General features: G+C 42.6%; 1 non-coding gene and 1 pseudogene across 1 annotated transcript in view; both read left to right on the plus strand.

Annotated features, from left to right (window-relative positions):
• The first annotated feature begins 8,398 nt into the window (after nucleotides 1-8,398).
• Nucleotides 8,399-8,550, plus strand: LOC142356731 (5.8S ribosomal RNA; annotated as a pseudogene).
• A 1,683-nt stretch (nucleotides 8,551-10,233) lies between these two features.
• LOC142356732 (large subunit ribosomal RNA) overlaps nucleotides 10,234-11,782 on the plus strand; it is a 3,522-nt gene continuing 1,973 nt past the window's right edge. Inside the window, exon 1 of the ribosomal RNA XR_012761478.1 lies at nucleotides 10,234-11,782. This exon is cut by the window's right edge and continues 1,973 nt beyond it. This is a non-coding gene — a ribosomal RNA (large subunit ribosomal RNA).

Below are 11,782 nucleotides of genomic sequence, written 5' to 3' on the forward strand. Positions count from 1 at the left end.
ACACAAGTTAAATACTGCATGGACAGTAATTCTATGTGTGGGGCATTATTAGGGAGAGGTGTCTTGTCAAAATATGGCTGGACTAAAGACCTCAACCCGGATAGGGTGGAAGGCCCTATGATTGGTCTGTTACTAATCGGTGACCGATAAAGACCTGACCAAGGCCTGTAGTAAGCTTGGTTAGGCATTACAGAAGATAACACTAAGACCGAGGGGTCTTAGAGAGCCCTCTAGCGGGGCGAATAGAGCTTGATCAAGCCTTGGGCAAGCTAGATCGAGCAGGACTGAAGCTAAACGATAGACCGAGAGGTCTGTCTGGTCCTCCTAGAGAGGCCAAGAGAAAGTACGAGAATCTAACTAAAGCTGGGTCGGGCCTTCAGCAAGCACGACCGAGCAGTACCGGAGCTAACACTAAGACCGAGGGGTCTTAGAGAGCCCTCTAGTGGGGCGAATAGAGCTAGATCGAGCCTTGGGAAAGCTAGATCGAGCAGGACTGAAGCTAAACGATAAACCGAAAGGTCTGACGGGTCCTCATAAGAGGCATGGAGAAAGATCTGATACTAAAGTACCTCTCGGAAGTAATAAAATATGCCTGATGAAGCCGGGTATGATGTTTGTTGTTTGATGGCATTCATCGATTAGGTCTGGTGGATTCCCCATTACTCCGAGTGGTACTAGTAGAGGCTCCTACAGGGGTGAGCAAAGCGAGATCCAAGCCTTAGGCAAGCTAGATCGAGCAGAACTGAAGCTGAAAAGCAAAATAAATGACAGGTCTGTCCAAATCAATAAACTTGAAATCCAGTGTGGTCACCACGGGTCACGAGGTGAATTCCTAGCGATTGTCTGCTGAACGTATAGGAAGGCCCGAAACGAACGATAATTTCATTGCACAGTGGAGATACTATACGTTCAGGAGTAGCATACATCGGGTTTGATCTATGATCATGTCTGGTCTCCGAGGATCCACCGGGTTACCAACTGGCACCGCTGTACTGGGTGTAAAACTGGGCCACCTGAAGTCCCGGGTGTAAAACTAGGTGCCTCTGTGCCAAAGTAGCGGCTTGCGTAGTGCATTATGCCTCCGGCTTGCGAAATGGTTATAAGCAATAACAACAGGACGCCGCGGGGTGTTCACTTAAAGGAGTAACGTTCTCTCAAGGGAGGGGATCTAAAAATCTTGATAAAACATTTATTCTATGCAAAATTTGTGCGCAAATTTTGCAAAGTAAAAAGCTGCACTGTAGCAAATTCTATGTGTGTAGCATTATTAGGGAAGTGTTGTTTGATGGCACCTCTCTACTTGATGCACCAAAGAACTACCTTGATGGCTCATGACCGCTGGTAATCTGTCGTCGCTAGTAGTTCGGAACTGAGAACAAATATGTTCGCAAATTACAACAATTATACAGCATATTGCTGAATAAAGCAGAACCGAATAATACTCAGTGACTTTACACCAAGACTGACTAATGTCTGGATTGTATCGTCCTACTCGAGTAAGGCGAAGAAAAGCTAGAAAGATACGCTTTTCACAAAGCAGGCTTAATGCATGCAAACCAAGGAGGAAGGAGTGATGCCCCTCCTTATAATAAGCAGAACCAAATAAAGAACAGACAGCATCATCTGTACAGTGACCAAGAAGAGGTGAAACTTCTGTATGTGAAAAGGCAATTTGAGCGAGATTTATTAGCAGACTAGTATTATGTTGTTTCTAGTAGGCGAAAGCCGAAACATCAACATGTGAAAATCTGATATTAAATCCTCAATCATTTTCCCTAGTATTATACAGCTATGAGTAACCTTAATTGGACACGGCAATTATGTGCTGACCGGTGAAACTTTCGCATGGGAAAGACACACACACTTCTTGACAAAGCAATAAGTATTATGCTGTTTCTAGTACGCGAAAGCAGAAACATCAGCATGTGAAAGTTGTGAAGTTGAAGAATTTTTGTGTTGAGTACGATGTTGTTACTAGTAACCATGTCGACAGCTGAGAACTGTTCTCTAACCAATAGAAGGTGAAACTTCTGTATGTGAAAAGGCAATTTGAGCGAGATTTCTTAGCAGACTAGTATTATGTTGTTTCTAGTAGGCGAAAGCCGAAACATCAACATGTGAAAATCTGATATTAAATCCTCAATCATTTTCCCTAGTATTATACAGCTACTAGTAGCCGTAATTGGTCAGGGAAACATTGTTGACCGGTGAAACTTCACATGGGAAAGACACACAAATTACTTGACAAAACAATAAGTATTATGCTGTTTCTAGTATGCGAAAGCAGAAACATCAGCATGTGAAAGTTGTGAAGTTGAAAAGTTTTTGTGTTGAGTACGGTGTTGTTACTAGTAACCATGTCGACAGCTGGAAAGCTGTTCTCTAACCAATAAAAGGTAAAACTTCTGTATCTGAAGAGGCGGCGTGATTGAGATTTTTAACAGACTAGTATTATGTTGTTTCTAGTAGGCGAGAGCCGAAACATCGACATGTGAACATCTGGTTTTTAAATCATGAGTCAATTCTCCCTAGTATGATACAGTTGTTAGCCGGTATTGGTAACAGTAGAACAGAGATTTGGAGGGCAAAACCTGCTCATGGGAAATGCTCACAGAGCGCTATCTACCAGTACACATAGTATTATGCTGTTTCTAGTACGCGCGAGCCGAAACATCAGCATGTGAAATGTGTAATCGTGGGTAACTCTAAGTGTGTAGAGTACTGTGTAGTAACTAGTAGCCATGCCAAAGCATGCATTGAAACTCTTCGTGATTTAAAAAGCTCAAAGCAAGATTGACGAGGCCGCAAGGCTATGTCTTTCTAAATTCGAACAAATCGAAAGATTGTTCAAAGTACAATTAAACTGATTGATCCTGTCAGTTGCCATATGCTTGTCTGAAAGACTAAGCCATGCATGTGCAAGCGAAGCTTGAAAAAGTGGAACCGCGAATGGCTCATTAAATCAGTTACTATCTATTAGTTGATTTGCAAGCTAAATGAATAACTGCGGTAACCCTGCAGCTAATGCATGCTGATTGTCCGACACTGTCGGAGACTTTTACAAGACTACACCGGGTGATTTGCTAAGTACAGACACATCCCGTGATGAGTCCTAGTAACTGAAAGATCCCAGATAGCTTCGGCTTGGGGACGGAACTTCCGAATTTCTGACCTATCAACCTATGATGGTAGTGTAACGGACTACCATGGTTGTGACGGGTAACGGGGAATCAGGGTTCGATTCCGGAGAGGGAGCCTTAGAAACGGCTACCACATCCAAGGAAGGCAGCAGGCACGCAAATTACCCACTCTCCGCACGAGGAGGTAGTGACTAGAAATAATGATATGAACCTTTATGGTTTGTAATCAGAATGGAATGGACTTAAAAGCTCCATTGATGAACGAGTAGAGGGCAAGTCTGGTGCCAGCAGCCGCGGTAATACCAGCCTCTACAAGCGTATGCAATAGTTGCTGCGTTTAAAAAGCTCATAGTTGGATCTGTTTGAGTAGAACGGCAACATGGTCTTCAGTTAAATCTGTTGACTCGTTCCGCTCATCCTTCGCATCGAAGAAATAGTTTGCACTTAAATGTGACGAACTGTGGAAACGGTGTTTTCACCCTGAGAAAATTAGAGTGTTCAAAGCATCCTTTGGGATCGAATAATAAAGCATGGAATAATGGAGAATGACCCGCTACTCGATTGATGCCGGTTGGCTGAGTGCGGTAATGATTGAAAGGAACAGACGGGGGCATTTGTATTGCTACGTTAGAGGTGAAATTCTTGGATCGTGGCAAGACAAACTACTGCGAAAGCATTTGCCAAGAATGTTTTCATTAATCAAGAACGAAAGTCAGAGTATTGAAGAGGATTAGATACCCTCGTAATTCTGACCATAAACTATACCAACCTACAATTTGTCAAAGTCGATCTTGACTTGGCAAGAGATTAACCGGGAAACCAAAGTTTATTGGTTCCGGGGGAAGTATGGTTGCAAAATCGAAACTTAAAGGAATTGACGGAAGGGCACCACCAGGAGTGGAGCCTGCGGCTTAATTTGACTCAACACGGGAAAACTCACCCGGTCCAGACATCTTAAGGATTGACAGATTGAATATCTTTCATGATTATATGGGCGGTGGTGCATGGCCGTTCTTAGTTAGTGGAGTGATCTGTCTGGTTAATTCCGATAACGAACGAGATCTTCTCCATCTAAATAATGAAATTCACTATATGTGAATTCAAACACTTCTTAGAGGAACTATGCGGAATTAAATACCGCAGATGAAGTGAGGCTATAACAGGTCTGTGATGCCCTTAGATGTTCTGGACTGCACGCGCGCTACACTGTGTACTTTTAGATTGAGTACTCAGCCCTTGGTCCGAAATGGACTGGGCAATCAGAGAAAAGTACAGCGCTTCAAGGGGATCGTCTGTTGTAACTTGCAGACGTGAACCAGGAATTCCTGGTACTTATGAGTCAACAACTCATAGGGATTACGTCCCTGCCCTTTGTACACACCGCCCGTCGCTACTACTGATTGGATAGTTAAGCAAGAATTGCAAATTCCTACTGTTGGGACTTCGGTCTCCGGCAACGGGATGAAGCGGATCGAGCTTAATTGTCTAGAGGAAGTAAAAGTCGTAACAAGGTTTCCGTAGGGGAACCTGCGGAAGGATCAGTGATTGATTCCTTCGGGCATGGCTGCTGGTAGAGGCCATGTCTGTAGTGCGCATGACGCTCTGTCGCTAGAGATTGCTTGGCAACCAATCTCGAATTATGTATCGAGCTCAAAAACTACTTGTGTGGATACATAGTTCAGCAGTCATGGCAAGGGACTGCTTAAAGGGAGACTAGTAGCAAAAGCAGCCTAGCAGAACTGCAGCTATCTAGATCTCAGAAGCTGGGTTATAGAAGCCCAGCTATAGACTTGTGAATGAGAAAGGCCTAAAAAGGTCCACAAGTCGCGTGGTTAGAACCGACACGCAAAAATCCCAGCGAGTGACAGAGCGTTGCGCTGTTCAGTGGGAAAGAGTTGAGCTACTCGGGGCGCCCACTGAACTTGCTCCGAGCCAAAGGCTCGAAAAAACACAGCTTAGCCTCAGATCCTTTACATAGAAGGCTAGCTAAAATAAACTTACCTTGGACGAGGGTAAAGTTTAGTCAGTTCTTAGGGGAGAGTAATCCACAGCTTCTCGCCCTCTGAACATTCTCCCAGATATGTAGGTCTGGGAGAGTCTCCTCCTGTTCTTCGGAATCTGGAGGTAGACAAAGACAGTACGATACGATCTTGCATCGGGATGACTAACCGATAATGATCATAATCTGACAATTTTTCCGGCTTGAGGCACCGGAGTCAGATTAAAGACACATACTGAACTAAAGGCGTATGTGCAAAGCTTGTCGGAGTGTAGAGAGTCAAGCTGAGTTGACTCGTCACGTGGTGATGACAACAGCCATGTGCAAAACACTCACAACTTTATCGTCTATGTGGAAAAGGTTGCTAACAGCGCTCTCTATGAGAGGCCCTCGCATATAACTATACGAGGAAAAGGCGATAGAGTTGTTTGAATGTGGGGCAGGTTCATCGACAAGCTAAGTTGATCACATTCTTGTTGTGGCATCCTACTAGAATTGGTCACGGTCTGCACCAACTCTCCCCAAGTTGGCCAGACTTAAAACTAGAAATAAGGTTTGCAGCTATGTGAACCTAGAAACTGTAAAGGAGTTGAAAGAACTTAAAGGAATTGAAAGAGGCCTTGAGGTATATCCTCTTGGTAAAGACCCACAAAAGCTCACAAAAGTGGCTTCGAAGGGCAAAACTGGTTCATCCAAAACAATTGGAGAGCTTAAAGCAGAACCAATTCGAATGAAACACTATTGGTGAAACTTCATCATGAGAACGTCACAAGCTGATCACGCTCTATGATATGACTAGTATTATGTTGCTTCTAGTAGGCTAAGCGCAAGCCGAAACATCAACATGTGAAAGTCGTAGAATTTTGCAATCAAACTGTGGCTAGTACTGTGATGTTACTAGTAACCTGGTGTTCCGTCATATGGCCAAGAGAGCATTTGAAGGCGAAACTTCTGCATGGGAAAGCTGCATCATGATCAAAATTTTATATCGAGTATTATGTTGACGTTAGTAGGCCTTGGCCGAAAACGCAGCATGTGAAAGGTATAGATAAAAGTTATTGTTGCAGTCAGTACTGTGTAGTTACTAGTAGCTGGATTTAAGCTCAAAATGAGACACTGTTGGTGAAACTTCATCATGAGAATGTCACAAGCTGATCAAGCTCTATGATATGACTAGTATTATGTTGCTTCTAGTAGGCTAAGCGCAAGCCGAAACATCAACATGTGAAAGTCGTAGAATTTTGCGATCAAATTGTGGCTAGTACTGTGATGTTACTAGTAACCTTGTGTTACGTCATATGGCCAAGAGAGCATTTGAAGGCGAAACTTCTGCATGGGGAAGCTGCATCATGAACAAAAGTTTATATCGAGTATTATGTTGACATTAGTAGGCCCTGGCCGAAAGCGCAGCATGTGAAAGGTATAGATAAAAGTTATCGTTGCAGTCAGTACTGTGTAGTTACTAGTAGCTGGATTTAAGCTCGAAATGAGACACTGTTGGTGAAACTTCATCATGAGAACGTCACAAGCTGATCACGCTCCATGATATGACTAGTATTATGTTGCTTCTAGTAGGCTAAGCGCAAGCCGAAACATCAACATGTGAAAGTCGTAGAATTTTGCGATCAAATTGTGGCTAGTACTGTGATGTTACTAGTAACCTTGTGTTACGTCATATGGCCAAGAGAGCATTTGAAGGCGAAACTTCTGCATGGGGAAGCTGCATCATGAACAAAAGTTTATATCGAGTATTATGTTGACGTTAGTAGGCCCTGGCCGAAAGCGCAGCATGTGAAAGGTATAGATAAAAGTTAGCGTTGCAGTCAGTACTGTGTAGTTACTAGTAGCTGGATTTAAGCTCGAAATGAGACACTGTTGGTGAAACTTCATCATGAGAACGTCACAAGCTGATCACGCTCTATGATATGACTAGTATTATGTTGCTTCTAGTAGGCTAAGCGCAAGCCGAAACATCAACATGTGAAAGTCGTAGAATTTTGCAATCAAACTGTGGCTAGTACTGTGATGTTACTAGTAACCTTTTCTTACGTCATATGGCCAAGAGAGCATTTGAAGGCGAAACTTCTGCATGGGGAAGCTGCATCATGAACAAAAGTTTATATCGAGTATTATGTTGACGTTAGTAGGCCCTGGCCGAAAGCGCAGCATGTGAAAGGTATAGATAAAAGTTATCGTTGCAGTCAGTACTGTGTAGTTACTAGTAGCTGGATTTAAGCTCGAAGTGAGACACTGTTGGTGAAACTTCATCATGAGAACGTCACAAGCTGATCACGCTCTATGATATGACTAGTATTATGTTGCTTATAGTAGGCTAAGCGCAAGCCGAAACATCAACATGTGAAAGTCGTAGAATTTTGCGATCAAATTGTGGCTAGTACTGTGATGTTACTAGTAACCTTGTGTTACGTCATATGGCCAAGAGAGCATTTGAAGGCGAAACTTCTGCATGGGGAAGCTGCATCATGAACAAAAGTTTATATCGAGTATTATGTTGACGTTAGTAGGCCCTGGCCGAAAGCGCAGCATGTGAAAGGTATAGATAAAAGTTAGCGTTGCAGTCAGTACTGTGTAGTTACTAGTAGCTGGATTTAAGCTCGAAATGAGACACTGTTGGTGAAACTTCATCATGAGAACGTCACAAGCTGATCACGCTCTATGATATGACTAGTATTATGTTGCTTCTAGTAGGCTAAGCGCAAGCCGAAACATCAACATGTGAAAGTCGTAGAATTTTGCAATCAAACTGTGGCTAGTACTGTGATGTTACTAGTAACCTTTTCTTACGTCATATGGCCAAGAGAGCATTTGAAGGCGAAACTTCTGCATGGGGAAGCTGCATCATGAACAAAAGTTTATATCGAGTATTATGTTGACGTTAGTAGGCCCTGGCCGAAAGCGCAGCATGTGAAAGGTATAGATAAAAGTTATCGTTGCAGTCAGTACTGTGTAGTTACTAGTAGCTGGATTTAAGCTCGAAGTGAGACACTGTTGGTGAAACTTCATCATGAGAACGTCACAAGCTGATCACGCTCTATGATATGACTAGTATTATGTTGCTTATAGTAGGCTAAGCGCAAGCCGAAACATCAACATGTGAAAGTCGTAGAATTTTGCGATCAAACTGTGGCTAGTACTTTGATGATGCTTGTAGCCAACCGAATTGGTTGAAAAGCCCAATAAGTAAGCTAACTTGGGAGAGCTTGTTGGAAACCAAATGCTACTAGATTGGTCCAAATACATCCTTCAACAGGGGATCACTTGGCTCGCTTTACGAAGAGGAGCACAGCTATATGTGTTAATTCGGTATGAATCGCAAGATTTGTTTACCGACCTCTCTAACGCAAAAGGCGGTCTCGGCTTCGGCTGTTGACTGCGTCCGATTCAGGGTTATATAACTCTCGATTGAACACATTGATGTTCTATTGTTGGTGCTTCCAATAAAATTGGAACACTTAAAGCAGAACCGATTCAAATAATAGCATTCTGATCAATGATTGCATTCCTTGATCAAGAACTGCTGGAGTCATTGTGATGGCGAATTTTCTTCATAAGAAAATTGCAAAGAGACGGAACTTAATGAGACTAGTATTATGTTGTTTCTAGTAAGCGGAAGCTGAAACAGCAACATGTGAAAATCAAGTTTTGTTCAATGATCTCGAGGCGATAAGTACTATGAAGCAACTAGTAGCCTAAGCATGACTCAGATTTGAGACAGTCAAAAAGACTGGCGAAACTTCTTCACATGAAAGTTACATAGAGAACTACAAATGTATACAGCGAGTATTATGTTGTTTCTAGTAGGCGAAAGCTGAAACATCAACATGTGAAAGTTGTCTGCAAACTGTAGAACGATATGTGATTAGTACTGTGCTGTTACTAGTAGCCAGTCTGACTGTAGAAGCCAAGACAAAGGGAAACTAATGCATCTGAAAAGGACAAGTTATGGAAAGGTATGCACGATAAGTATTATGTTGTTTCTAGTAAGCGGCAGCTGAAACATCAACATGTGAACGTCGTTGTGTACAGTAACCTAGAACTATATAGTCCTTAGTAACGTGCATTTACTAGTACCTGTAATTGGTATTCAGACTCAGGCAGTTTGGAATAGTTTGGCAAAGATGCACCAGAGAAAACTGGGATTTGATACAGAAATTGTTGAATACAAGTATTATGCTGCTTCTAGTAGGTTGAATCCGAAACATCAGCATGTGAAAATTGAAAACATTTCTGGTTCGAATTGTCACAAGTATTTGGTGATCTGAGTAGCCAAACTCACTACAACGCCAATTGAAGGCAAAAATTCTCAACGGGAAAAGCTATTCTCATTGAATGAGCTAACAAGACGAGTATTATGTTGCTTCTAGTAGGCGAAAGCCAAAACATCAACATGTGAAAGTCTTGCTGAACAAATTTAATGTTGTTGAGCTCAGTACCGTGTGAATTAGTAGCCATAATTGGCGAGCGAAAATTGAACTGGCGAAACTTCGTCTTTGGAAAATTGCAGATGCCGAGCACTTATTTTGCAACGAGTATTATGTTGACTGTAGTAAGCGAAAGCCGAAACAGCAACATGTGAAAGCTGTTGAAATTTGTGGTCATTTTGCAATAAGTACAAGGAGTGTAACTAGTAGCCAGGTCAAAATTTGGGATAAGAATGAGCAAAAATTCTGCATGAGAACAGTTGAAATTATGAAACTAAATTACAAAGACTAGTATTATGTTGTTTCGAGTACGCGAAAGCGGAAACATCAACATGTGAACGTTTGTAACGAAGTTTCGTTAATTTTCAGCCTAGTACTGAGCAAGAACGAGTAGCCTCATCTCCAATCCCACGCAAAATGTAGTGAAATATGTGAGTGAACCTTATTCACGGTGAGGGTTTCCCGAGGTCTGTATTGCAGCGAGTATTATGTTGCTTCTAGTAAGCGAAAGCTGAAACAACAACATTTGAAAGTTGGAATTAATGACTGAATGGAAACTTCGACCTGTGTTTGATAGTAGTAGCGAACAAAACTGCTGAATCGGTTTCTGTCTCATATTGGTCAGTGAACCAATTAAGAGACAATCAACTACATAACCTGAATTGGGCGAAGGAACCCCCTTAACTTAAGCATATCAGTAAGGGGAGGAAAAGAAATCAACTGAGAATCCCTTAGTAATGGCGAATGAACAGGGAAAAGCTCATCGGGAAGAGAAATGGCAACATTTCTCGGTGTCCGGTATGGTTTGATGCTAGACTGGTGAATTTGTCCTGATGTCTACTGGAAAGTAGCATCAAAGAAGGTGAAAATCCTGTAAAGGTCATTTTCGATACCAGTCATAATGGCTCATTCCTATGAGTAGAGTTGTTTGAAAGTGCAACTCGAAGCTGGAGATATGTCTCTCCAAAAGCTAATTATAAAGCGAGACCGATAGTAAACAAGTACCGTGAGGGAAAGTTGAAAAGCACTCTGAAGAGAGAGTGAAAAGTACGTGAAACTGTTGAAGGGGAACTGGAGTGAGCGTTACCATACTCAATGCCTTGATATTATATTCTCGGCTACCGAGTAGTGTAGTTGTCGTCTTTTGGCAAATCTTGTTAATGAATCGAGCAGAAGTTTTCCTCGGAATTCTTCTTGTTGATTCTAAACAAAATGAGATAAATTGATCTTGATTGCCTGTCTGACCTCAACTTCCTATTCAATGCTCTCTACAGCCCGTCTTGAAACACGGACCAAGGAGTGTGAGTTGCTTGCAAGTGTTGTCGCTCATTGAAAGCGCACACGCGAAATGAAAGTGAACAGTGTAATTTTTATGAATTGCACTACTTTGTGTGGTGAGGGCGCCGATTCGGTGTCCCGCAACCACGGACGGTTTTGCTCTTATTGCATGACTGATCCAGAGCAAGTAGCACACGACCCGAAAGATGGTGATCTATGCTTGGGCAGGGCGAAGCCACGGGAAACCATGGTGGAAGCCCGAAGCGGTTCTGACGTGCAAATCGATCGTCTGACCTGAGCATAGGGGCGAAAGACTAATCGAACCATCTAGTAGCTGGTTTCCTCCGAAGTTTCCCTCAGGATAGCAAAAGCTTGAGCAAGATTGAAAAATCTTCGCAAAGCAATTTCATCGGTTAAAGCGAATGATTAGAGGAATGGGGGAAAATTTTTCCTTCACCTATTCTCAAACTATAAATCGGTGAGATGTCCTTGTGACTTAATTGCACTTGGACTATGAATGCAAGCTTTTTGTGGGCCGCTTTTGGTAAGCAGAACCGGCGATGTGGGATGAACCAAAAGTTGGGTTAAGGCGCCTAACTACTTGCTCATGAGTCACCACAAAAGGTGTTGATTGATACTGACAGCAGGACGGTGGTCATGGAAGTTGAAATCCGCTAAGGAGTGTGTAACAACTCACCTGCCGAATCAATCAGCCCTGAAAATGGATGGCACTAGAGCTCGTGGCCTATACCCAACCATGAATATCAATATCTAACGCAAGTTAGATTAGAGAAAAAGAGCCTCACCAGCTCAAAAATGATATTCATGTGTAGGAGGACACATTGATTGCGCTAAAGTATGCACGCAAGTGTATGCGCGAAGCGATCAATGGAGCAGATCTTGGTGGAAGTAGCAAGTACTCA

Source organism: Convolutriloba macropyga, unplaced genomic scaffold (genome assembly GCF_964194025.1).
Source record: "Convolutriloba macropyga unplaced genomic scaffold, txConMacr16.3 SCAFFOLD_5668, whole genome shotgun sequence".
In the NCBI taxonomy this organism is placed as follows: Eukaryota; Metazoa; Xenacoelomorpha; order Acoela; family Convolutidae; genus Convolutriloba; species Convolutriloba macropyga.